Source organism: Acomys russatus, chromosome 16 (genome assembly GCF_903995435.1).
Source record: "Acomys russatus chromosome 16, mAcoRus1.1, whole genome shotgun sequence".
Taxonomy (NCBI): Eukaryota; Metazoa; Chordata; class Mammalia; order Rodentia; family Muridae; genus Acomys; species Acomys russatus.
The window spans coordinates 41,472,951-41,487,388 of record NC_067152.1 but is presented as its reverse complement, the minus strand read 5'-3'; positions in this window follow the sequence as shown (position 1 = coordinate 41,487,388).

Below are 14,438 nucleotides of genomic sequence, written 5' to 3'. Positions count from 1 at the left end.
TGGGTTCCAGGAAGTCCCTGCTAGGGTGGAAACCAGTCCACCACAGCTCTCCCAGCTCCACCGCACACCTTAGCCGGCACAGACACAGTCCTTCCCCATCTCCATCCACTTACCGGACTGCCAGCTTCAATGATAGGTAATCAGCCCCGTTATCTCAGAACAGGGGCCCAAGCTGTCACTGCTGCAGCTCAGCCACCAGCCCCTCCAGACAGGCTGGGGCCTGGTGGGTCTGAAGGAAAGGGTACGGAAAGCCAGAAGTCACCCAGCAGCAGACCAGCAGCAGACAAAGCAGCCCTGGGCTAAGGCCACCTGAGGCGTCACCACACAAACTCCTCCTGATCCTTCTCCAAGAAGCTTTCTGAGAGCCCTGGGCTGCAGGCTTACTTCTGAGCCCAGTGTATTACTGAAGACATCCTTGCTGGGCTGGCAGGACTGCTCAGTGGGAAACACACTCACCACACAAGTCTGATGCCCCAAGTTTGATTCCCAGAACCCAAGCAAAGACAAGAAGCAATGCCACAAAGTGGACCTCCGACCTCTACCTGCACGCTGTGGCACATGTGCCCCGGACACAGCATCACACACACATTCCCCCAGGGGTTCTACTACTACACTGACTATGGTTCTGACCCTCAACTAGACTGCGATCCTCTACAAGCGGGGAGCCCCCTTCCCAGCCTCTAGGGCTCTGTCGGTCCAAAGCCAATGTTCCATAACCATGGCAGTGCTGCTGGTATGTGGCTTTCTAGCCCAGGATTCATGTATCCAGAACTCCCCAGGGGGAATGACCAGGTGAGCAGGGCCAGGGTATTGGTAGGGTATGTAGAATCCAGACAAGACACACAAGGACTTCCTGGGGGCCATTCTTTTTGCCACAGAAGAGAAATATTCTAAATCTACTTCCATCCAAAGACTGTGCACCTGAAGGCAGGCCCCATCTTCAACTGCCTGAACTCCTCAAGCCTGTCCGACTTCAGGGTTGAAATCAGGATCTCACGGACACTGGGCAAGTGCTGCATCCATCAGATAAACCCCGCGCCTCTTTTGAGAGAGGACCTCACAAAGTTGCCAAGGGCAGCTTGAACTCACTCTCTGGTCCAACCAGGCCCTGGATTTGCAATTCTTCTGCCTCAGCCTCTACAGTGAGATTATAGACAGATCTGGACCACCAGGCCCAGCTCCGTCCTGTTGATTAACACATAGCTGTGTTTGAAATATGATGAGGCGCTTGTCCCTAACCACAGAGAGGGTGCCCAACAGCCTTCAACATGGCCAGGCAGGTTGGGGCACAGCCCTAGCACAGCGCAAACAAACCAAATTACACAGCTCTGGGCAAGGCTGGCTTGGGATCAAACCCAATCAGAAAGCCTGCTGCCATGCAGCTGTGTTAACTGGGCCACCCTTAACCCTATGTTCATCCCAGCCAGGCAATACTAACCTCTGGGAAGGAGTCATGGTTATATCCCCCACATGCCACCCCAACACACTCACTGTAAAACCTTGAGCTGGGGAGCTCCCAGTGAACCCAGACGGGAGAACCCACTAGAGACAACCCCACAACAGCCACACAGCAACAGAGTAGGGGCCCACCGTATGCTTCTCCTTCAGGTCCATGGGCCCAGGGTACTTCAGACATGCCCAGATGAACACGGTCACACCTGGAAGGAAGCTTCCTCCCCAACATGGACAAACCCCAGTGAGTCTGTCACAGTCACAGCATCTGGGGGGGAAAAGTGGAAAGAAATCCTGTAAGTAAGGTCACAGGGCTGAGAGGCTGTTGTGCAACACGCTCTAACTAAGCCACAGACGACCAGCACCTCGCTGACCTGGCCCTCCAGCAGCACGCTTCGGGAGTCAGCCCTAGATGGAGTACCAGCTCCAGAGGGGTCTCTGGAGAGCGCAAGCCTTGTCTTTCAACCTTCATTTTCAGACGCATTCCGTGTTCAGTTCCAAGTGTACTCTGTAAACCACCGGCTCCCAGCAGACAGGAAGAGCCTCGGCTTAACCAGGACGTCTTAAAATTGGGGTGAAAGTCAGCAGTAATGTCATCAGAATCTAACAGGATGTTATCAGGGGCATCAGGAGGGTGGATGGGAGGAGACCTGGCTAGCAGAAGCAGGCACGCTCTCCATGTGCTAAGGAACGTGTGCCACACTTGCCAGCACACGCATGCCCATAGGTCTCTGAGCCTCTTGTGTGGTTGACAGTAGTACTAGACAGACACCTTGGGCAGAAGTCTGCAAGGACCAGCAAGCCGACCTGACAGCCAGTGTGACAAAAGCCAAGCAGGTATCTGGAAGATGAAGCCAGCCCAGGGGCTGGAATGCAGCTGTTGTAACAGGACACTTGCTCAGCATCTGCAATACCCCCGGCTCGCTCCTCAGAAGCCTTTCTCCCTCCAAACATGATAGGCCAGCCTGACCCTGACACCCATTCCCACCTGCCCCACCTGCCCCACCTGCCCCACCTGAGCCCTGACCCACACCCTTCCATCCTTCCATGGCAGCAACACAACTTTCCCAATCTCAGATCAGGGCATGTTCTCAGTGAGAAGCGACACTGAGTAATCTGGCCTAGTGCCAGAAGCCTCCTCTTAGGAAATGCACTAGCGGCCGATGAGGGCAGTTCTCTCTGGGGCCGCAGCCAGCCTCATTCCGAGGAATCAGAGGCCCAGGAGAGCTGACCCATAAAAGAACTGTCGAGAAACAATTAAAAATCTATGTCCAGAGGGCCAGCCAGGAAGCTCAGGTCTGAAGCCACCAACTCCACTCCCAAATCCCACCCAATCCTCCCAGGCAGCACCCATGCTGATGTCACCTGCCACACTGCCAAGCTTCTCCCTGCCCCTTCCTTTTAGCCAGGGCCTTCAGTCACAGCTGAGCCATCCCTCAGGGTCAGAGGCAGTGACGCTGGAAGTGGCCTTGCAAAAAGCAGTGACACTCAGTCTTTGGCATCCTTAGATCCCTCCTCCCCATGGCTGCTCTCGCTGGGAGCCGGAGCCCTGTTCCCAGCTATGGCTGAGGTCCCCGTGACATCCATCCCAGCAGGGGCCACACAGGGAAAGGCGCCAGGATCCAGAAGGGGGCTGCTCCTGTCCCCTTCTGCCAACACAACCAGAGGGAAATAGCTGTGGCCAGCTGGAACCTCGGCAGTGCAGAGGGCAGCCAGGAACGTGACATTTTTCTAAGAGTCTCTGTAGTTCCATCATTCCATACATGGGGTTCTGGGAGAGGACTGTTCTTAACATCTGACCTGAAATCAGGAGCAGAATCCTTAAAGCTGTGTCTGCAGCTCACTGTGAAAAAGCCTGCGCTGCAAACTAAATGAATACTCGTGGGTTCAAATCTTGGCTGCAACATGTATCAGATACTGAATAATCTTGCTATTTGTCCCTTTTCAGCTTCTACTGTTTGTCCTTAGGATGGCTGTGGCAACAGCTGCTTCACAGCTGTGCCATGAGGAGTATGTCAAACAGTGCACCTAAGGGGCCTGCCACAATATTTGGTACGCAATAAAGAGTAGCCATTACTCCCATTAGCAACAAGAAATGACAAGCAAGTCCAGGGAGGCCAAGAATAAGGACTCCAGCCACCAAGCCAAGTCTGAGCCCTGGGACCTTCATGGTAGAAGGCAAGAACCAACTCCTTTTTTTTTTTTTTTTTTTTTTTTTTGGTTTTGTTTTGTTTTTCGAGACAGGGTCTCTCTGTGTAACCCTGGCTGACCTAGACTCACTTTGTAGACCAGGCTGGCCTTGAACTCATAGCAATTCACCTGCCTTTGCCTCCCAGAGTGCTGGGATTATAGGCATGCGCCACTGAACCGAGCTCAGAGAGCCAACTTCTATGAGTTGTTTTCTGATCTCCACGTGTGCACGTTGGCCATGGATGAGTATGTGTGCGCGTGCACACACACACATTTAATGAAGTAAATTTATTAATTTATATAAAAAGAAAGAATAAGAGCCGGGCATGGTGGCGCACGCCTTTAATCCCAGCACTCGGGAGGCAGAGGCAGGCGGATCGCTGTGAGTTCGAGGCCAGCCTGGTCTACAAAGTGAGTCCAGGATGGCCAAGGCTACACAAAGAAACCCTGTCTCGAAAAACCAAAAAAAAAAATAAATAAATAAATAATAATAATAATAATAATAATAATAATAAATAAAAAGAAAGAATAAGAATGCAAAAGTAAGCCTGGGTGGTGGGGGTGGCGCACACTTTAATCACAGCACTTGGGAGGCCGAGGCAGGAGGATCTCTGTGAGTTCCAGGCCAGCCTGGGCTACATAGTGAGATACTGTCTTAAACAAGCCAAACCAAAGAACTTCCCATAAGTTAAGAGAGAACAGTGGGAAGGGTTGGAGAGAAGAGGGGAAGTGATGTAACTAGATTTTAATTTCAAGGGCTGAAGAGATGGCTCAGAGGTTAAGAGCACTTTCAGCTCTTCCAGAGGTCCCGTGTTCAATTCCCAGCAACCACATGGTAGCTTACCACCATCTATAATGAGATCTAATACCCTCTTCTGGCCTGCAGGTGTACATGCAGGCAGAGCACTGTATACATAACAAATTATTTTTTAAAATACTTTTAAAATATTTTAATGTCAAAAAAAATTTTTTTTCAAGGAAGAACTTCTCTGTTTACAGACCAAATAAGACAATCTCCAAAGCCAGGCATGGTGGCACACACCTTTAATCCCAGCACTCAGGAGGCAGAGGCAGGAGGATTGCTGTGAGTTTGAGGCCAGCCTGGTCTACAAAGCGAGTCCAGGACAGCCAAGGCTACACAGAGAGACCCTGTCTCTCAAAAAAAAAAAAAAGACAGTCTTTGAAAATGGTAAGGAATCTACAACTGCAAGGTCATAAGGCTAAAATACAAATATAAACTGTATTTCTAGTGCCAGCCCGATGTTTCGGTGGGTGGAAGGCCCTCACTGCCTAGCCTAATGAGCTAAGCTCAGTGCCTGCTTCCCACATGCAGAAAGAGACAATGGATGCCTGCGAGCTGCCCTCCAACTTCCACACACACAACCACAACCACACACACAAAATAAATAAATGTGGAGGCTGGAGAGGCGGCTCAGCAGTTAGGGGCCCTTGTTGCTCTTTGCAGAGGACCATAGTTCGACTCCCAGACCCACATGGTGGCTCAGAGCTGTCCATAACCCTAGCTCCAGATCAAGCACTCCTTCCTGACCTCCAGGGGGGCACCCTTACATGCTAGCAAGACATTCCTACATATAAAAGTAAGTGTGAAACTTCTTTTCAAAGGGGCCTGGAGAGAAGGCTCAGCGGTAAAGAGCATCTGGTGTTGCAGCAGAAAACCCAGGTTCGGCTCCCAGCACCGACACGGGTAGCTCACGAGTAGCTGTAACTCCAGTCCCAGAGGGACAAACGCCTCCCTCTGCCCTATGGGCACCCCCATGCACACAGCACATGCACATACATTCAGGCACGTTAAATAAATGAATGAATGAGTGTTTTAAAGTTAGATTGATTAATTTTCTGTATAGTAGCAGTTTCTTTTCCCTGCACGAATAGATGTTTATTATGTGTGTGCCTAGTGCACTTGGAGGTCAGAAGAGGGCATTGGATTCTCTGAGCTGGACTGAGGGATGACTGGGAGCCAACCCGTGGGTGCAGGGACGCAAACTCAGGCTCTCTGGAAGAGAGCAACAAGTGCTCTAAACCACAAGGCAGTGCCCTGGACCCAAATCTTGTAAAAAGCAACAACAAACACCTAGGCATGGCAGAGAGATGGCTCAGAAGATTAAGTGTGGCCCATGTAAGTGTGAGTGCTGAGTCCGATCCCCAGTGCCTGCTTAGATGCCCAGGCAAACATGCCAACCCGCCTGTACTCCCAGCACGTGGAAGGCAGAGACAGAGAGGGAGGCGCAGAACAAGCTGGCTAGCTCGACCAGCCGAACAGCCATGCTTTCAGTTCGATGAGAGACTTCTCTTCAATATATAGGGTGCAACCTGGGTGGGGATGTACACACCTTTAACGCCTGCAGAGGCAGGCAGATCTCTGTAAATTCGAGGCCAGCCTGGTCTACAGAATGAGTTCTGGGACAGCCAGGGCTACACAGAGAAACCCTGTCTCAAAAACAAACACACACACACACACACACACAAACACACATGGCAGAAAGAAATTGAGGAAGACACTCAACATCAGCCTCTGGCCTATGCACACACATACACATATGCATATGAATATACACATGCTCTCATACACATGAGAATACACACACACACACACACACACACACACACACATACAAAAAAGAAAAGTTACCCTCATTTCTATTCAAAATAGCCCCAAACCAGAGACCAGGTCAAGTGTCCATTCACAGGAGAATGGATGAACAAATCCCTGTCCCGCTGCAGTGAGTGGAACTACCCTGTGGTAAGGTGTAACGCACCTGAATCTCAAAACGGTGGCTGCGTGACACAAGCCAGACGCAAAAGTACCCTGTGTATGATCCCCTCCTCCTCAGTGATTACCTGGGACTCTGGTCCTCAAAGAAAGCCGACCAGCATACTAAAGTGTGTCTGCTTCACAGACAAGGGTAACGGACGATGGCTTCCCAACGCCTCTTCCTCAGAAAAAGAGATCTGCTTTGTTTGCTTCGCTTTCTCAAGCACACTTGGGACTGTGAGCATTTGCCGCCATATATAAGGGTACTGCTGTGTTACACACACACACACACACACACACACACACACACACACACACACACACGGAGCCTCAAACGCATAGTGCTCCATGCTTGGCCTCCCAAATAGCTGGGACCACAGGCACGGGCCACAGAGAAATTTACAATGTAAACAGTGTGGGGCTAACTAAGGGCTGGTGAGATGGCTCCTCTGATAAGGACACCTGCTGCCACGCCTAAGGACCTGAAGGCCCACATGGCAGAAGGAGAGAGAGTGTCAACTCCTGCAGGTCACAGGCTGTCCTGCACACGATGGAGCCTGCACATCGACATGCACAGAAAGTCAATTTGTAATAAAAGTGTAATTTAAAAAGCATTCCCTGAGTACTAAACAGAAATTCCAAACAACAGGTACTTCAGGGGACTCACTAGGGACTGCAGGGCCAGAAAAGTCTCTCAGAAGAACTGAGGCAGAGCCTGGGGGTGTGGGGGAAAGAGACCCAAACAAAAGCTACAAGTCCCAAGACGGCACCAAGGAGAAAAGGATACAGTCTTCTTGGAGGACAGCAATGGAATATTTGGTGACAGAAAAAAGTGAAGAAGGTAAAGAGATGCCACAGTACACAGGCGAGAAATCAGAGACTAATGTGGTGAGGCCTGGAAGGCCAGACCAAAGAAGCCTTGAAGAGTTGTTGCTCACGGTTCCTAATGGGGTTTGGTTTTTGTGGCTTTTTGGTTTTGTTTTGGTTTGGTTTTTTTTGTTTGTTTGTTTTTGGTTCTTCAAGACAGAGTTTCTCTGTATAATAGCCGTAGCTGGCCTCAAACTCAGAGATCTGCCTGGTTCTGCCTCCCCAGTGCTGGGATTAGAGGCGTGCGCCACCACTGCCCAGCTCTCCAAAGAATATTTGACAGGTCTATATTTAGTTAAATATCCATAACCAGAAGAATCTAGTTGGTGTTAATGCTATGCTGAGTTAAAGTTTTCAACAGCAAGCAGTTAAGTATTATCCTTTGCATTCTAGTCAATATTTTTATCAATGGCTAGAGTGAGGAAACAGATTGGTATGGTACCAAACCTCCCCCCCCTACCTCCCGCCTCCCCTAGCCCCCATCCGCCAGAAACAGGGTTTCTCTGTGCAGCCTTGGCTGTTCTGGACTCCTTTTGTAAACCAGGCTGGCCTCTGCCTCTGCAGTACTGGGATTAAAGGCATGCACCACCACCACCCAGCTGGTAATCAAATTCTTAGACAGCATAATCCTGGGGAAAATATCAAAGCCAGGATCCAAGGAGATCTCAACAGGATACAAGAGGAACCCAATCAAATAGGCTTGACTTAACTAGGGAGGGCAGTGAGCCCTCAGCCCGGGCTGAAAACCCACTGTATAGAATCACCGTAAAGGACTTAGTGAAACACAGTTAGTTCCTATGTGAGCATAGTTCTCAAAGCGCATTAACATTGAGTCTGTGTAACAGGCACGTACATAGCCCATCTCTGTCTATACCGGAGCATGCCTAGAATACTTGGTTCAGTTGCACAACACATTTATGTACTTGTTTTGGAGATAGCTCTGGCTGCCCTGGAACTCACTATGTAGACCAAGTTGGCCTCAAACTTACAGATATGCATCTACCCTGCCCCCGAGCACTGGGATTAAAGGCATGTGGCATCGTCGTTCCTGGCTGTGACGCACTTGCATGTGTGCGTGACACACACATATGTGGGGGTCAGAGGACAATTTGCAGGAGCTGATTCTGTCCTTCCATCACATGGAACCTGGAATTGAAATCAGGTGGCCGGGCTTACGAGAAAAGTGCCTTACCTGCTGAACTGTCCCATCGGCCCCCACAATATGGAACACAGAGAAGAAAACAGAGAAGCCAGGTATGGTGGTTCGCCTCGGTCGTCCCAGCCCTAAGGAGCCTGAGGCAAGAGGATCACCAGGAGTTCACAGACAACCTGTTCTACATAGCAAGGTTCAGGCCAGCCTGGGCTGCAGCGTGTTATCTTAGCCAACAAGGAAATTAAAAGAAAGTCCAAAAAAAAAAAAAAAGAAAAGAAAGTCCAGGGGATCTGACACTCTCACACAGAAAAATATGCAAGCAAAGACCAATACATATAAAATAAAAACAAATAACAAGTTTTTTAAAAAGAAAGAAAGAAAAGGAGGAAGAAGATAATACAACAGAGTTCCAGAGAGGAGCAAGCAGATGCAAAAATGATGACCTGAGAAGTGGGAGGCAAAGCCAGCCTGATCCATCGAGCGATAATGAGACTCAAAAAAGCAGAAAAAGATTAGAAGTCAGAGAAGGAGAACAGAGGAAGAGGAGGAGGAGGAGGGAGTACAAAGGACAGAGAGAGGACCAGTATTAAAAAGTTAGAAGTCAAGGATTGGAACACTGCAGTACTCAAAGCAATGTGGTATTGGCTTGGTATTTGAGAGTTCAAAAATAGATCCGGACATTTTCGGACAATTGATTTTTAAGAAAAGCATAAAGAGAATTCAGTAGGGGAAGGGACGTCTTTACCAAAGGCAGCCAGAACAACTGAATAGTCCAATGGGTGAAAAATGCCAACAATCACACATGGACCTCATGCCCGCACAGCAAAGGCAACAGTTAGCAGAGTGAAGAGACAGCCTACAGAGAGGAAGAAGAATCTCATCTGACAGAATATTAACATATAGCATATACAAAGAACTCAACAAGCTAACCAACAGGAAATCAAACAACCCACTCAATAAAAGAGCTTACAAAATGGACAGCTGGTTCCCAAAAGATTAAATGCAGATAACCAATAAACGTATGGAAAACTGTCCACATTCACCAGGCGTCAGAGAAATGCAAACCAAAGCCGTAGTGAGACTCCATCTCACCTGAATCAGAGTGGCAGTTCTTAAGAAAACAAGTAACAACAAGTGGTGGCAAAGACATGGGCAAAAGGAACCAGCAACACTGGGTGGGGTGGCGCACACCTTCAATCCCAACACGTGGGAGGCGGAGGCAAGAGGATCTCTGTGAGTTCAAGGCCAGCCTGGTCTACAGAGTGAGTTCCAGGACAGCCAGGGCTACACAGAGAAACCCTGTCTCAAAAAAACAAATAACAACAACAACAACAAAAAAGGAACCAGCATCCACTGCTGGTAGGAATGAAAACTACTCCAGCCACTAAGGAAATTCAGTATGGAAGCCTGTCAAAAAATTCAAAATATCCAGGCATGATGGCAATGCCTTTTATCCAAGTACTCAGAAAGCAGAGGCAGGCAAATCTCTGAGTTCAAGACCAACCTGGTCTACACAGTGAGTTTCAGGCTAGCCTGGGCTGTGTACAGAGCCTCTGTCTTGAAAAAAACAAAAACAGCCGAGCTTGGTGGCCTTCAATCCCAGCACTTGGGAGGCAGAGGCAGGCAGATCACTGTGAGTTTGAGGACAGTCTGGTCTACAATGCCAATCCAGGACAGCCAAGGCTACCCAGAGAAACTCTGTCTTGAAAAACCAAAAAGAAAAAAGAAAACAAAAACAAAAACAAGAGCCAGGCATGGTGGCGCACGCCTTTAATCCCAGCACTCAGGAGGCAGAGGAAGGCAGATTGCTGTGAGTTCAAAACCAGCCTGGTCTACAAAGTAAGTCTAGGATAGCCAGGGCTACCCAGAGAAACCCAGTCTCGAAAAACAAACCAAAACAAAACGAAACAAAAACCCAAATAAACAAATAAAAACCTCAAAGTATATCTACCATATGACTCAGCTATATAGTTCCTGGGTATTTACCCAAAGACCCAAGTCAACATCACGGACACTTGCACATCCATGTTGACCCACACTGTTCCAAACAGCTCAATTATAGGACCAGGAGCCTCAGTGGCCAGCAGCAAAGGATGAAGAAGGAAACTGTGATTGATAGATAGATAGATAGATAGATAGATAGATACACACACACACACACACACACACACACACACACACACACACACTAGGATATTTTCAGCCATGAAGAACAAAGTAAAAAAAAAAGTTATATCATTTGCAGAAAAATGGATATAAGTGAATTATGCCAGTCTAAAATACTGTTTGTATTTTTCTCTCATTTTTGCCTCCAGATCTAATTCTCACACACACACACACACACACACACACACACACACACACATACACACACAAATGACATGATGACAGGAGAATCAAAACTATCTAGGACAGTGATTCTCAACCTGTGTGCTGAGACCCCCATGTCAGATATTTACATTACAGTTATAAAGTAGCAACAAAATAATTTTATGGTTGGGGGGTCACCACAACCCTTTATGGTTAAAGTGTCACAGCATCAGGAAAGTTAAGAACCACTGATCTAGGAAGAAAAGGAGACCAATGGGAGAGGGAGAAATGAGGGGGGATGGGAAGGGTGACATGCTCAATTCATAATAGACACTTAGGAGTTTTCTAGAATGTTCAAAAACAACAAGGATGAACTATAACGGAAATTGGCAGGAGTCCGAACATTGGTGAGCGGAGAGAGAATTTAATGGTAGTTTTGGGTAAAGAAAATGAAAAAAATAATTCTAGAAATGGATGGTGGTGTTAGTTCTACAATAATACGAATGTCCTAAATGCTACAGAACTCATTAAAAGGCTAACTTTCATGAAATATATATTTTACCACCATTTACAAAAAAGAAAAATCAGCCGGGCGGTGGTGGCACACGCCTTAATCTCAGCACTCAGGGGCAGGGGCAGGTGGATCTCTGTGAGTTCAAGGCCAGACTGGTCAACAAAGTGAGTACAGAACAGCCAAGGCTACACAGAGAAACCCTGTCTCAAAAAACAAAAACAAACAAACAAACAAACAAAAAAAACCACAAAAAAACAAAAACTCAACAAATCCTGGCTCTGCCAAACATTCCCAAAGCAGTGTTCTCTTTTGAGTCTGCCGTCGGCTCAGGGCAGGGTTAGACTCTCAGAGTTTACCTTCCTCTCTCTCTCCAATAACCTCTGTGTCCTGGCAGCTTTGTTTACCTCCTGCAAAGGCAGGCCACTATCCTAAGGGTCGTCTCCAAGTGAATCCTGAAATTATAAAGACTAAGATCACACGATTATGCTAAAACTCAAAGCGATGCCTGAGATTTGGCAGGTTTAGGGGGCATCGAGGCTGGGTTGAAATCTGGCCCTTACGCATGTTGCCGCACCATGTGACCAGCACTGTTTACTACCGTCATCTCAGCAGCCACAGGCAAAGCTGGTTATTATACAAACCCCTGATCACCAAACCACACACACTGGCTGGGTCTTGCGGAAGGAAAACATCCCTACTTCAGCCGTGGCCTAACCTTTATTTCACCCAGGCCTGCTTGCAAAACAGACTCCAAAGCAGTTTTAAAGGAACCTGTCTTTTCAGCCATGGAAGACACGATGGTGAAAACAACACAGACACAAATAGCAATGGGACAAAAAAACCACAAACACGCATGTACCGGAAGGAGCAGAGGGGAACTGGAGCCTCCTCACTTGGAAATCAATGTCCTCAGAGGCCCTGTGGGTCTTTCCTGCTCACACCTGACTGACCAGGATGGGTTAAACAGTATCTTGGGTGTAGGCAAGATCCATTTGACTGCTCCTCCCTCTCCGTGTAACAGTTTGGTTCTGGAGTAATTTAGGAAGAGGTCAGGGAGGAATCAAAGGACTGTGACCTTTTCTTCTCGTTTGTTCTTCAGGAGGTAAGCCTTCCAAATGCTTGATTCTTGTCCCTGCAAGCTGGCACTCCCTGGTCACTTAAAATAGAAATGTCAAGTGTTTTCTGTTTTCTTTCCATCGCACTGCCTGGTCAGCCTCTTGTGGTCTCATCAGCTATGAGGTCTGGATACCAAATGGGGTGAGTCAAAGTGGACATTCAAGGACAGTTACCACTCAAACTACCCCGGGGGGCTGGTTATCAAAGGATGGCTTGAACTTCCCCCCCTAGTCCATGCAGTGCTCCCCAGGAGCTAGGTGTCCCTGCTTGTAAGTCTGACAAGAGAGAACCTAATAAAAGTGAGAGCTCATAAAGCAGGTAAGATTATACTGCACAGTGTTTGTAGATTCTAACTGAACTGCTACCTCCTGTTGCCGGGTAAGCCCACATTGTACAGTGGCCTGATTCTGCAAGTGACTGTCAAACTTTTTTTATTCCATCACTCTTATTTCACTTTTTAAAAAATAATTTTAAAATTTATTTTATTTTTGTACATATACATTTATATTATTACACATATATACAATAGACTACCTATGACGAGAAGAACCGTGACACAATCAGGAATTATATAAATGTCCCATTCTTAGTGTTTTGGCTATTTGTATTTGACAGCTTTGAAGAAGACCTTATTTCACTTTTTAGATGCTGAACCTTTTGACTTTAGGGAGTAGAGAAAATGAGGCCATAACACGGAAATTGGTGCTGTGGTTGCTTCTGAACAGTCTTTACATGACTCTAAAAGCGGGGGAAGCACACCCCAACGGCAACACGGCAGCCTCGCAATGAGCTACACAAGTCCCTCACAGGGTCTAGCTGGCGGCGGGCGCGCGCGCTAGACACTGTCAGCTCAGCTCGGGCCCCTGGCGAGCCGAGCGCGCGCAGTGGGGGGACAACCGTCTGTGTTTGGGCCGGCGACACCCACAGGCCTACAAATAAACACTGGTGGCATCAGGATCGGCAGCCCTCTGGCCCAGGGCCCCGCCACGACGAACCTGGGCCAAGGATTCTTTGTTAAACACAACCTTTATTTCTGAAGAGGGACCCCGGCAAGGGGCAAGCCAGGACAGCGAGGGAACATAAGAAAACAAAGCAAAAAAAAAAAAAAAAAAAAAAAAAAAAAGCCCTTGAGGATGAGAGGGAAGGAGTCGGCCAGGAGTTGGAGGCGGACGCGTGTTCCCTCGACTCCCGCAGAGGGACGCCCCCTTTGATGCCACTTGCTGGGTGCACACCCCAGACGCTCCTCGCCTTGGGTAAGAACTCAGAGGACGCAGAAGGCCGAGCCCCACGCCCCCTTGCTCCCCACTTCGGGCCGCGGGCCTTTTCGTACTTACCGGGGGCCCCCTCGGACAGGTCTTCCTCGCCCGCGTCCTCTCCCCTCCCTGCCCCCTCCTCACTTCACATCCCCGCCTCCAGGGGCCGCAGCCATGTCCGTTATGGGCAACCCCGAGGCGGCTTGCCTCCTTCCCCTTGACCACAGAGGAGCAGGATCACTAGCTAAAGCTCCGGATGCTGATTGGTTGAAATTCAGATTGGCGGAAGTTTCTCATGTTTTTATTGGCTGTTTCGTACGCTAAGCTGTAACTTCAACTGCCCCTCGGGGAGCCTGGCGGAATTGTGAGATAACTCACACTGAAGTGATACCGGGAAGCCTGGGGTCCTACCTTGGGCACGATGCTCCCGCCTTTTCAGCTCTAGAGAACCTGACTAAAAGCAATCACACAATTTCCTCCCCATTAGTTTTCCCACTAACTTGTTCGAAAGCCATGGGCAGGCGATACCTTCCTCCCTTTATTATTTTTTAATAAAAACCCTTGCGAGATAGCCTTATCTCTATTTTCTTCAATTCTCCCTCCTTGTTTTGCTAAAGTCCCGCAGGACTAATATTGCGTACAAACTAAAGCTGGAGAATCCAAAGTAATACTGTTATTTCACCCTCCGCTCATTTGAAATCTAAAGGGAAAAACAAGTTTTTACAAAATGTTTTTCTAGATAATTAGAGAAACCGCTTGGGAACCCTCTCTTGGGAAAACAAAAATAAGCCTGTGTCAGTATTTACTTCG